This window comes from Haliotis rubra, unplaced genomic scaffold (assembly GCF_003918875.1).
Source record: "Haliotis rubra isolate DU_JTF1 unplaced genomic scaffold, ASM391887v1 Scf391, whole genome shotgun sequence".
Taxonomy (NCBI): domain Eukaryota; kingdom Metazoa; phylum Mollusca; class Gastropoda; order Lepetellida; family Haliotidae; genus Haliotis; species Haliotis rubra.
This window is the reverse complement of record NW_025767070.1, coordinates 28538-42739: the sequence shown is the minus strand read 5'-3', so window position 1 is coordinate 42739 and position 14202 is coordinate 28538.

The window sequence follows — 14202 nt, the reverse complement described above, 5'->3', positions numbered from 1 at the left end:
ATCCCTTCACATTCGCGCGAGCAAACATTCCTGACTCGATTAGAGCTGGTTATTGTAGCATTGGTGTGGAGGTGTATGTCCCCAATCCACTCCGGTGCTACAACTGCCAAAAGTTCGGACATGGATCCAAGTCCTGTCGTTCCTCTGCTGTTTGTTGTCGCTGTGGTGACAAGCACGAGGGCAACGACTGTACTAAGGAAGTGAAGTGCACAAACTGCGGTGGTAACCATATGGCCTCTTCCAAGTTTTGCCAAGTGTGGCAACGTGAATCCGAGATCCTAAAGATCAAGCACAAAGAAAATATCTCCTTTCATGAAGCAAAGAAGAGGGTTGCAAGTTTAATTGCAGCCCCTTCAACCATCACCTACTCTTCTGCTGTCTCCCGTCCTTCTATCACTACTGCAACCATCTCATGTCCGACCGACCTGACATGGATCATGTCTTCTCAGCCAACTCAACTCAACACAACTCAGCCCATCTCAGCCACTCCATCTCCAACGCCAAAAGTCAAAACCTCTGAATCACAAACACCAGAACAAATGCCAAAACCAGAAACAGAAACTGCATGCAGAAAAGGGGAAAAAAAGATGCTAGAGAGACTAAAGCAACTTGAACAACCGCCAAACACAAAACCAAAGGCCACCTCTCCCCCAGAGGTCCCCATCGAGGTCCATAACTCCTTTGGCCCTCTGGATATGGAGGTAACTCCATCTCCTCCAGACACCAATAGAAGTTCATCAAACGCTTTCTCACGTTCACGTGACATGTCACCAGTGGAAGCACCATGAATCCACAAAACATGATCCAATGGAATTGCAGAGGACTTGCAGGAATAATTATAATGAATAACAGTTATTGATTCAAGACTTCAAACCATCCGCGTTTTGTCTCCATGAAACCTACCTAAAAAGGACTGATAAATTTGACATCCGTCGGTACTGTTCCTACCACCCCTTTTCTCCTCCCGGTGTAAAAGCTACAGGAGGCACTTCTGTCCTGGTGAGGCAGGGCATCCTCCATAGCCCTGTCCCACTTAACACCAACCTACAAACTGTTGTTGTCCGCATGACTCTGAACATAGGGTTTACACTATGTTCCCTCTATCTCCCTCCCACCTCAACTGTTCGCCTTTCAGATCTTCAGAACTTATACGATCAACTCCCAAAGCCCTGCATAACCATGGGCGACTTCAACGGCCATAACCCCCTAGGGGGGAGTACTGATACAAATAGTAAGGGAAAGGTCCTTGAAGAGTTTCTCTCCAATAATGATGTATGCATCTTCAACGATGGATCAAACACCTACCTCCATCCTGCCACTGGATCATACTCTGCTCTCGATCTATCACTTACAGATTCTAATCTTTTAAATGAGTTTGAATGGTCGGTCCATGACGACTTTTGTGGAAGCGACCACTTCCCAACAATTCTTACTCCTATCAACCCCACGGATGAACCACCATCAACAAGATGGAATTTTACTAAGGCCAACTGGCCTTTATTCCAAACCCTATGTTCAGAAAAACTTAAGCCAGACAACTTCAGGAATGTTCCTGACCCCATGGAACTATTTTCAGACGTCCTAAATGCCATCGGAGACAAAACTATTCCTAAGTCCTCTGCAAACCCGCACATACGCAAACCATGGTTTGATACAAACTGCAAACAAGCTAGGAAAACTAGGAAGAAGGCGGAAAAATATTTCCGACAACATCCTACAGTGCATAGGGGCGGTGGGGTAGCCTAATGGTTAAAGCGTTGGCTCGTCACGCCGAAGACCCGGGTTCGAATCCCCACATGGGTACAATGTGTAAAGCCCATTTCTGGTGTCCCCCGCCATGATGTTGCTGGAATATTGCTAAAAGCGGCGTAAAACCAAACTCAGTCAGTCAGTCAGTCCTACAGTTCATAACCTGAATGCTGTTAAAATGACAAATGCCAGGGCAAAACGTACCTTCAAACAAACTAAACGCCGGTCATGGAGGAAATATGTGTCAAAAATCAACTCCCGCACACCCATGTCAAAGGTGTGGAACATGATTCAAAAGATTAAGGGCAAAGGGTCAAAATCAGGAGTTCACCACCTGAAAGATGGTGACTCTCTCCTAACAAATAAATCTGAAATTGCAAACAAACTTGGCGAAACTTTGGCAAACCACTCCGCCTCATCAAATTATAACCCTCAGTTCCAGAAATACCAAACACAACAAGAAAAGAAATCAGTCAGTTTTAACTCTGATAATGGGGAGGATTACAACGAAACGTTTTTCCTCCATGAATTACGTACTGCCCTAGGACAGGCTCACGACACTGCGGCAGGAGCTGATGAAACACCATTATCAGCTTCTGAAACACCTCCCTGACTCAGGCTTGGAAACACTACTAAATCTATTTGATGACATCTCGACATCCGGACACTTTTCCCCTTCGTGGCACAATGCCATTATCATCCCTATACCAAAACCCTGCCGCGATCATACTAATCCCTCAAACTACCGTCCTATATCACTAACTAGCTGCGTTTGCAAAACCATGGAGCGCATGGTCAACAATCGATTAATCTGGTACTTGGAGACCAATAATCTCCTCAGTGACCTCCAATGTGGTTTCCGAAAACAACGAAGTACCACTGACCATCTGGTGCGTCTGGAATCATTCATCAAAAACTCCATTGTCAACAAACAACATACAGTATCTATCTTTTTCGTCTTAGAAAAAGCATATGATACAACGTGGAAACATGGTATCCTAAAAGATTTACACGAGTTTGGATTGAGGGGGTAGACTACCTCAATTCATATCTAAATTTTTAAACAACAGACAATTTCAAGTTCGGGTGGGTTCCACACTGTCTGACTATTTCCACCAAGATCAGGCCGTCCCCCAAGGCAGCATCCTGTCTGTCACACTTTTTAGCATAAAAATTAACAGCCTCACTAACATCCTGAACAGTTGCGTTGATGGGTCCCTTTACGTGGATGACTTCAATATTTCATGTCGTGGTAAGAACATGCACACAACAGAAAGGCAGCTACAACTCTGCCTTAACAAAATCCCAAAAATGGGCCAATGAAAATGGTTTTAAGTTTTCAACATCTAAAACAAATTGTATTCACTTTTGTCGTAAATACAAACCACACAAGGATCCAGACGTATCTTTAGATGGTACTCCCATCAAGGTAGTAGAAGAGGCCAAATTCCTTGGACTCATATTCGACCGACAACCCGCTCTATCAAAACTTGTTTCCTAAACTGCCAAGCCTGGTTCCACCACTTGGAATCAGGATCAAACCACACATATCTGCAGCTAAAATTGATCCCAACATCATCGCACCTTACCGACTTCTGTCCTCACCACCATGGCAAATGGTGAAACCACAGGTCGATCTTACCCTCACCAAAATCCTTTGGTGTTCCAACAGGAATACAACCATTTACGTTCGAAGTATAACACCCATAGATCCATTTTCACAGACGGATCCAAGGACGATGGCCAAGTTGCCAGCGCTACAGTCATTGGATCCAAGACTGTCTCCTCTAGGATCCCCGACAACAGTTCCATTTTCACCGCTGAAACCAAAGCTATCTTCTCAGCTTTGACCTACATTCAACAGCAAAAACAGTCCAAAAACTTCATCGTTTTCACAGATTCATTATCCTGCCTTCAAGCACTTCAAAATGTGACTTCAAGTCACCCAATCATCCTGGTCATCTTAGAACTTTACAACGACCTTTCTACTGGCTAATGTGACATCGTCCTCTGCTGGTTGTCGGGTCACGTCGGCATAGCAGGTAACACCAAGGCCGATGCTGCAGCAAAAGCAGCTCTTGACAAGCCCCTATCTCCACTGCTAATCCCGTACAGTGATTTCAAACCCACTATCAAAATCTATACTCGGGACCTGATGCAAAAAAGGTGGGACACTCAAGTAGGAAGAAACAAACTCCATGAATTGAAGCCAACAATCGGTTATACCTACTTGGGTTGTCAGTCAAGACGTGCTGAGGTAACTTTACGACGATGTCGTATTGGCCACAGTCGATTTACACATGACTATCTGCTGAAAACGGATGGGGATGGAGCCCCCATGTGTGTCTCTTGCGATGAGGTTTTCACCATCAAGCATATTCTGCTTGAATGGGTGAACTTATCGTCTGCAAGGGACTCACATTATGATGCAACAAACCTAAAAGATCTGTTCTCCCGCGTGAGCGCTCATCTGATAGTGAAGTACCTGAAGGAAGTTGATCTGTATCATAAATTGTAACTGCGAAATGTAACAACCATAAATTGTAACTATGAAATGTGACTAACAAATTGCCTGCCTTTAAATTTGATGCTATGACTTTCTCTGCTTTTAAATGACAATGTAATCAATATATGTCTTTGAAATAAAACTCATTCCGATTATGTACTTACAATGTTTACTAATGCAAACTTGTTCTCATCACTATATGGCTTGAATAATGCCGATGTGACGTAAAGCCCAACTCAACTCAACTCAACTCAACCTACTCTGTTCATCACGATGCACGTAGATAGTCTGTTCATCCCGATGCACGTAACCTATTATGCTCATGACGATGTGCGTACCTAATCTGTTCATAACGCTGTAGTTACCTCTTCTGTTCATCTCGATGCAAGTACCTAGATACTTCATCATGATGCACGTACCTACTCTGTTCATCACGATGCACGTGCCTAGTCTGTTCATCACGATGCACTTGGCTAGTCTGTTCATCTCGATTAAAGTACCTAGTCTGTTCATCTCGATGTGCGTACCTAGTCTGTTCATCACGTTGCATGTACCTACTCTGTTGATCACGATGCAGGTACCTACTCTGTCCATCTCGATGTACGTGCCTACTCTGTTCATCACGGTGCAGGTACATAGTCTGTTCATCACGATGCACGTACCTACTCTGTTCATCACGATGCATGTACTTAGTCTGTTCATCACGATGGACGTACCTACTCTGTTCATGACGATGTACGTTCCTGGTCTGCTCATTATGATGTACGTTCCTAGTCTGTTCATTTCATACGATGTACGCACCTGGTCTGTTCATCACGATGTACGAAGTTTGTCTTTTCATCACAATGTACGAAGCTGGTCTGTTTATCACGATGCACGTACCTAGTCTGTTCATCACGATGCACGTACCTAGTCTGTTGATCATGATGTACGTACCTGGTCTGCTCATCATGATGTACGTACCTAGTCTGTTCATCACGATGTACGTACCTAGTCTGTTCATCATGATGTACGTACCTAGTCTGTTCATCACGATGTACGTACCTAGTCTGTTCATCATGATGTACGTACCTCGTCTGCTCATCATGATGTACGTACCTAGTCTGTTCATCCTGATGTACGTTCCTACTCTGTTCATTACGATGTACGTACCTGGTCTTCTCATTACGATGTGCGTACCTGGTCTTCTCATCATGATGTACATACCTAATCTGTTCATCACGATGCACGTACCTAGGATGTACGTTCCTAGTCTGTTCATTACGATGTACGTACCTGGTCTTCTCATTACGATGTGCGTACCTGGTCTTCTCATCATGATGTACATACCTAATCTGTTCATCACGATGCACGTACCTAGTCTGTTCATCACGATGCCCGTACCTAGTCTGTTCATCATGATGTACGTACCTGGTCTGCTCATCATGATGTACGTACCTAGTCTGTTCATCACGATGCACGTAACTATTATGTTCATCATGATGTACGTACCTAGTCTGTTCATCACGATGTACGTACCTAGTCTGTTCAAAACGATGCACGTACCTATATGTGCATCACGATGCACGTACCTAGTCTGTTCATCACGATGCACGTACCTAGTCTGTTCATCACGATGTACGTACCTGGTCTGCTCATCATTATGAGCGTACCTAGTCTGTTCATCACGATGTACGTACCTGGTCTGCTCATCATGATGTACGTTCCTAGTCTGTTCATTACGATGTACGTACCTGGTCTTCTCATTACGATGTGCGTACCTGGTCTGCTCATCATGATGTACGTACCTAATCTGTTCATTACGATGCACGTACCGAGTCTGTTCATCACGATGCCCGTACCTAGTCTGTTCATCGCGATGCCCGTACCTAGTCTGTTGATCATGATGTACGTACCTGATCTGCTCATCATGATGTACGTTCCGAGTCTGTTCATCATGATGCACGTACCTAGTCTGTTCATCATGATGCACGTACCTAGTCTGTTCATCATGATGCACGTACCTAGTCTGTTCATCATGATGCACGTACCTAGTCTGTACATCATGATGTACGTACCTAGTCTGTTCATCATGATGTACGTACCTAGTCTGTTCATCATGATGCACGTACCTAGTCTGTTCATCATGATATACGTAACTAGTCTGTTCATCATGATGAACGTACCTAGTCTGTTCATCATGATGTACGTAACTAGTCTGTTCATCATGATGTACGTACCTAGTCTGTTCATAGTCTGTTCATCATGATGTACGTACCTAGTCTGCTCATCATGATGCACGTACCTAGTCTGTTTATCATGATGTACATACCTAGTCTGTTCATCATGATGTACGTACTAGATATTTGACGAAATAAATACTGATAAATGTAATATAAGTGTCACGTATTACGCCACGATGAGCGTACCTAGCCTGGTCATCATGCTGTACGTACCTAGTCTGTTAATCATGATGCACGTACCTAGTCTGTTCATCATGATGCACGTACCTAGTATGTTCATCATCATGTACGTACCTAGTCTGTTCATCATGATGTACGTACCTAGTTTGTTCATCATGATGTACGTACCTAGTCTGTTCAACATGACGTACATACCTAGTTTGTTCATCATGATGTACGTACCTAGTATCAATGGATAAGATCAGCGAAGCGCAGGCTGGCTTCAGACAGGGATATACGACAAAGTATTTTTCAAAGGTATTTAAACTCTAAAGGGGGAAAATTTGTAGATTTGTCAAAAGCTTTTGATTCTATTTAATACCCACGGTCTCAGTGGTAAATTGAGTAAACTTTATGCAATATGTATGAAAATGTTAAGGCCTGTATTAAAAGTAATCATAATTTTTCAGAAACATTCGACTTGCAACTTGGTGTAAGACAAGGATGTATACTAAGCCCATTTCTATTTTCCTTTTTCATAAATGAGTTAACACGACAAGTCGAAACTAATTGTGTACACGGGATTCGACTCCACCCTGATATAGTTCATATTTTCCTATTGCTATTTGCAGATGACATTGTTTTGTTCTCAAGCACGATTAATGGCTTACAGAATCAGATTAATGAACTTGAAGACAGTTACTGCGATAAATGGAAATAAACTGTAAATAGAGAAAAAACGAAAATTGTTGTATTCAAAAATGGAGGCAAACTGTCTAAAAAGGAAAACTGGTTAAATAAAGGTATGAAGCTGGAGTGTATTGGCTTTTATAAATATTTGGGACTTTATTTCACAAGTGGCCTGTCATGGACGATGCATGTAAAATATTTGTTGCCAAAGTCAGTCCAATTTTATCATATGGGTCCGAATTTGGGGAATAACAAACATTGACGAAATTGAAAAAATCAATTTTTTACGCATGCAAAAAATTCCTCGGAGTTAAACTTAACATTATCAACGCAGTGATTTATCGTGAAAGCGGTAGGTATCCAATGCACATTCTTACAAGCATTACAGTTATTAAATACTGGCTTAAACTGTTGACTATGTCTTCAAATCGCTAACGCAAGAAGTGTTATAATATGATGTTGTTATATGATAAAAGTGGACAAAAAACCTGGGCAATTAATGTAAAAAACTTTCTATATTCTGTTGATTTTGGAATTACATGGAATACACAATATATCGAATCGCCTACATTATTCATACAATCCTTAACGACAAGACTAAAAGATATGTATATTCAAACATGGTGTGAAAGGATATCCTTATCAAATAAATGCATGTATTATTCATTGTTTAAAAATGCCATAGTCCTTGAGTCATATCTATCCTGTGTTAATGTTAAAAAGTTTAAAATAGCACTGGCACGATTCAGATGTTCTTCTCATGATTTGTTGATTGACAAAGGCAGATATATGAATGTAAAAAAGAAAATAGTTTATATACACTTTGCAATTTAAACAAAATAGAAGATGAATTACATTTCCTCCTAATATGTCCATTTTATGATTTGTATTCGTATATCATCCCGTAATACTGTTTCTAAAACATGTACACTCTGTGACAAACATGCGTATGATTGCGATTGACATGTGCTATTGCACTGTGAGAAACTTCTGCAAAGCAGAAACAGATTGTTTTTCTTATGTAATAGATCACCTAGATGTTGAAACCTATGTCAAATTTGAAATGCTGGACTCTCAAATAAATAAAGATTATTATTACCTTGACAGAAAATGAAATGAATTCTGAATAAATATTCTTGCACCTTCTAGTGTCAGTGCCCTGTATGTGTACTGAATGCCAGATAGGGTAAACATGTTGAATACCAATGCTACATTTAAACTGCGGTTTTTTACCGTGTTTGTCGTACATGTAACTATATATGCTTATTTTGAATAAACTCGATTTTGCGCTTAGCAGAGATTTGTTCTGGATGTGGAAATTGCCTTTTCGCTTTTATTCGCTTTGTCAATTCCATCTAAACAACAAGTGTATTGAACACACCCAACTATATGCCAGGAGTCTGGACCAGACAATGTAGTGATAAACCAGGGATAATCTACAGCAGGGATAGGTCACTCGCTTGCTTTCTCTACCATTTCTACTACTTAGTGTGTGCCTCGTCATGCTCCAGCGCACACAGTGACTTGGTTCGTTCCCAGCGCAACTTTGGTTGCGGTTAACAGAACTTCAGCCAGTTTATTATATCAGTCGGAAACTATCGGCATACTTTTTGCAAGCATAAGCTATACTGTCAATATGATCATGCATGTTTCCTTAAATATGTACACATATGTGTACAGTGCTATTATGATATATGTTTGAATTGATCTGTTACGCAATTAAAATGTCCCACTATGTTTCAATGCTTTTCTGTTTATGTTGAACGCTTATGAGTTCCCCTTGCCTCTTTCAATTTCTAACTTATCTTCCAAATTTTGCAATGAATGAATGAATGAATTAATGATAGCAAGACTTAAGAGCAAGAATTATATGTGAATGAATTAATGAAAGAAATAAAGAACAAAAGAAAGAAATACATATGTGAATGAATAAAAGAATAAATGATAAAACCCGGTCACTCCTCCCCAAACATTTTAAAGAATACAAAACTATCGCTAGAACACATGTGTTAACATCAGCTGTCAAATTTTTTAAAATCTACTTTGAGACGATTTTCACATTAGTAATTTAACCTTCAGATATCTTCCTGCATGTGTGGAATGGCTTGGACATTGACAGAATGTTAATTGAATCTGTCACACACACACCTCAAATACAGAAGGTTTAAAACTATCACAAAGCATTGTAAAGACCTTTCCAGTTTTGTCAAATAGTAAGATCAACAAGAAAGAAAGAAGTTTTAGAACTATAACACTCAAGCATCACAAGCATCAATGACGCATCAAAACATATCGGCGACATGTCATATTTTTCACAAACACCTCAAATACACCCTAACAACTTTTTTAAAATCATGAAACTATCTCTATTACTCGCAAACACCTTTCACCTGATGGTATATTCCCTCATAAAAATTAAAGGTGTATGTGAAAGAAGTTTTTAGAATAATAACTAGAAACACTCACACATCGCCCTGTAGTATTTCACTGGCGGTTCAGATCAGATCGGCGATATGTCATATTTTTCACACACCTCAAATACACCCTAACACATTTTTTTTTAAATTATAAAACTATCACAATTGCTTTCAAACACCTTTCAACTAAAGGTATATTTCCCTTCTAAAAATTAAACGAATATGTGAAAGAACTTTTTATCGATAGAATTTAGTCTTTCTTCGCTGTGTATGGAGAATAGAAGCCAGTGAGCTACAACATGCCGACTTGAAACTTTACTACAAATGTACTGTACTAATACTGACACTAATAACAAATATTTGACTTAAAATGAAGTGACAGAATAGGTGACTTTCCTTCTACATGTAGGTTTTCAGTTGTCACAACACTCAGCGAATGTAATCAGCTCTTGAAAATAAATCAGATTCAATCGTAAACATTAAGCTGAAGCCATATTGGCTAAACTGGTCACGTGACCAGTCGAGGCATACCCTAAGAGGCTTGACGAGGAGAGACCACTCCCGTCTCCTATTCTCCCTGGATAAACATAAAGAGCGTCGAGCTACACTTCGGTTGTGTCACGATTTAGAAATTACTGAGATAAAAGGTGCGTGAGTCCCCTTTAAATCAGCAAGATAAAACGCAGACAAATCTATAATATTCATACAAACAGTGAACGTTAACAAATAGTGAATGGCAGTACAGATTTCTAATACAATACAGTTGGGTCACAACACTAACATATTATCTAAATGTCTATAGTGACCAGAGTCTTGATCCTGGAAGATGTACTGATTGACGTTTGTTGTCAACTGTTCAATGTCGACGAGGCCTTGAAACGTTAATGTTGGAAGACAGATGAGCGTAAATCCAAAGTCGTCCCCGTCATGCATCTCAGCAACCATCCCTTATATACCTGTTGTACAGTTCTAGAGTGTTCTAACAAAGCCATGCCACACCACCAACTTCTCATAGCTTCCAGAACCAAACGAAGACGGAAAGCCAATCCAACCAAGGTAGGAAACTCCTCAGCTTACTCTTAACAGGTGAAAATACATAGCCTCACTGTGTGAGTTCAAATCCACATTCGGGCAGTGGGGTAGCCCAGTGGTTACAGCGTTGGCTCGTCACGCAGGAAGACCCGGGTTCGAATCCCCACATGGGTACAATGTGTGAAGCCAATTTCTGGTGTCCCCCGCCGTGATATTTCTGGAATATTGCTTAAAGCGGCGTAAAACCAAACTCACTCACTCACTCAAATCCACATTCAGCGCTTTAAACTTTTGTGACCCATAATAACTAAAAGTTAATTAATGTGACACCACAATTAACAAAAACACACCCTCATAACAGTTGCTTAAGGTGGTGGTTTTTTTTAGAAAATCTCCTTATTCACAGGTTAGGACTTACTAATTCGACAGGGGAAAAATATTGTCATTGATTGATTCCAATTATTATCTGGCTGGTGTTTTCATGGATCATTTCATGACCCTTCTACATTTTCAAAGAGAGTGCTAAAAATTGAAATAATTTAGTTGTTGAGGAACCAGTTCTAGGCAGGGAGCAGTTGGTGAGGTTACGTTGAGAAAATACAGAACTTTTAGAACAAGCTGGCACGGCTCCAGTTTGACAATTATTTGAAGGATAGCAGTCATCAGATGTGCCTGCTAATAATGAATGGAAGTTTTTTAGATATAATGTATTTTGTTTAACATCTACGAATAGTTTCTTTTTTTTTCAAAAATAGAACAGTTTCAGAGAGTGGTTCATAAACACATGTTCACGTAATAGTCAGAATAGTACAATCGATTTTGTTCTAAGCAGTGATTTCCTTTTTGATGCGGAAAGTGTATGTAGGTTTTAGTCGCCTAGCGTTTAAGCATTTAAGTACCTCTCAAATCAGTTAAAGTATCTCTCAAATCAGTTAAAGTATCTCTCAAAATCAGTAAAAGTATTTCTCAAATCAGTTAAAGTATCTCTCAAATCAGTTACTGAAATGGTGTATGCGTATCTATCTGGCAATTACATCATACTGACATCAGTTGTAAATCCCTGAGCAAAGAAACATGCTATTTCGGCCGGAAAGTATGAAATCTAAATAACATATGGAACATAAGAGAACCCATCAACACCTCCTGATGACGATTTTTCCACACGAAAGTAAAGCGGTACGATATGTCGGTATTCATTGTGTGGAACTGGTGGATATCTACATAGAATATGGTAGATGTGAGAGATTGTACGTGCGCCTCAGGTGTCTGACCAGTGATCTTCTCGGCAGTTTGATTCTCGATAGTTTTCTTTGAAGTGCATAGATTGTTACCTTGACGCGACCCTTCCAACACAGCAATGTGATCATTTAATTGTGTTATATCTTGTGCAAAAAGTTGGCAAGATGCATACACTGAAATGTGGATCAGGTTGTCAGGATACATAGACGGAAATGGGTTTCAGGCTGTCAGGATACATTTACTGAAATGGGAGTCAGGTTGTCAAGAAATACATGTTTTAATCAAGTTGTTAAAACAATTAAAATGCAAAACCTAAATTATCCATACACATTGACCTTTTCACCCATGACTTATTGCATGAAAACAAGATGTATTGTTAAGTTTTAATCAAATTAATGTTAATGAATAATATCTATAAGCTCAATAAAACACATTAATTATTTCCTGAAATATATGTATAATTTCTTCTCATTACACACATTCTGTATGCATTGATATCCATTTTTTGTTTAGATTGATTAATAAATCATACAAACTACAAACAATGCGCCTCCGGGATGACCTTAGCAATGAATTTGAATTACAGCCGTTAAAAAGGAAAAGTTTCACACAAATAATGCATAAAGAGAAATGTTGTCGAGTACATACGCCACTGGATAGGACGCATTTTAACTGTCAACGCAAAAATGTTACTTGTTCCAAATCCCGGTACGGCCAGTTCCTCTTGATAACTGACGCAGAGGGGGCACGAGTTTTCAGTGATACATTCACATGATTTTCACAGCTAATTGTCCCGTTACACCAAACGGAGGTTGTTTCTGAAGGTGGTTAGCTAGGTTTTCTGTTGCAATGACATTTTTATTTAAGTAGTTTCAGTAACGGGTAAGCAGTCCAGACATATTGGAAGTGTTGCCAACTGTCATACTGAAAGCCTTGTTCCTGTATTAGAAACACTATTTCCCATCTACATGATACAGATAAGAGCCATCGTCTCCACGTGCCGACGAGAGCATTGATGAGGGTAGGCCCGCCAGCTTGGCGACGGACCCATCTAGGTTGTTGAGACGAGGGGCGTTATTCACGTTCGTTATTCACGTTCGCTTTGTTCACGGATAGGTCAAGGATGGTATTAACCGTGATGCTAGGTTGGTCAGGGCTGTTTTTCACCTCTTTGATGTATGAGAGCGTTTATCCCCCTTTGACGATAGACGGGTGTGTGTGTGTGTGTGTGTGTTGTGCACCTCTTGTGCGATAGAGAGATGTGTTTGCAGGCGATAGAGAGATCAACAGCATATGTTCTTTGTGTGGAATGAGATTTTAAAATATACTTCACACAAATTAGGAGATGACATTGAGTACAGAAGTTATGTAATCCAAAACTTTACACTTCATGTGTTTTAGCGTAGAGCAAATACATCATCATCCAAAGAGATACAGGTTAGCTGTGTCCTGAATTATCGTATTTGCCGAATTAAGAGTCATATAAGCATTAACCAATTATATGTAAACATACTATTGTTCATTGATGTGGACGTGGACGTATGTAAAGAGCCAAGTATGAAGACCTCTGCTCCACAACCACAGGCAGGCTCGCTGACTTGGTTGACACATGCCTTCGGTTCCCAATTGCGCAGATTGATGCTCATGCTGTTGATCACTGGATTGTCTGGTCCAGACTCGATTTTTACAGACCGCCGCCATATAGCTGGAATATTGCTGAGTGCGGCGTAAAACTAAACTCAACTCACTCACTCACCCACGACCACAGCTTTGTCACATACCAATTACTGAAAAGTGCTCGAACCCTACAGGTTACACACCACCAAATGTTTTCCATAGACTCCTATAGTAACCTTATAATTTTTTTTAAAATAGACAGGCTATCAACAGCCATTCCATGTACACATGGGTACACTCTGGCCTTTAAACTACCATAAAACACAATATCTGGCCAACTTGTCCGGCTCGTTTTGCGAGCACAGGAAGCGAAACATCAACCCCAGTTCCGCACCAAATGTCACCTACTGGAAAATATCTGTACACACAATAAGCATAAGTGATGGTGATAAAAATGACAGCACTAAATACTTAAAATTGTGGTCAGTTTTAATTACTGGTTGGATGTGCTTTTAAAAAACAAACATCTTACACTATTTCATCCAATCACAGCTGTCACATGTCTCTGTCT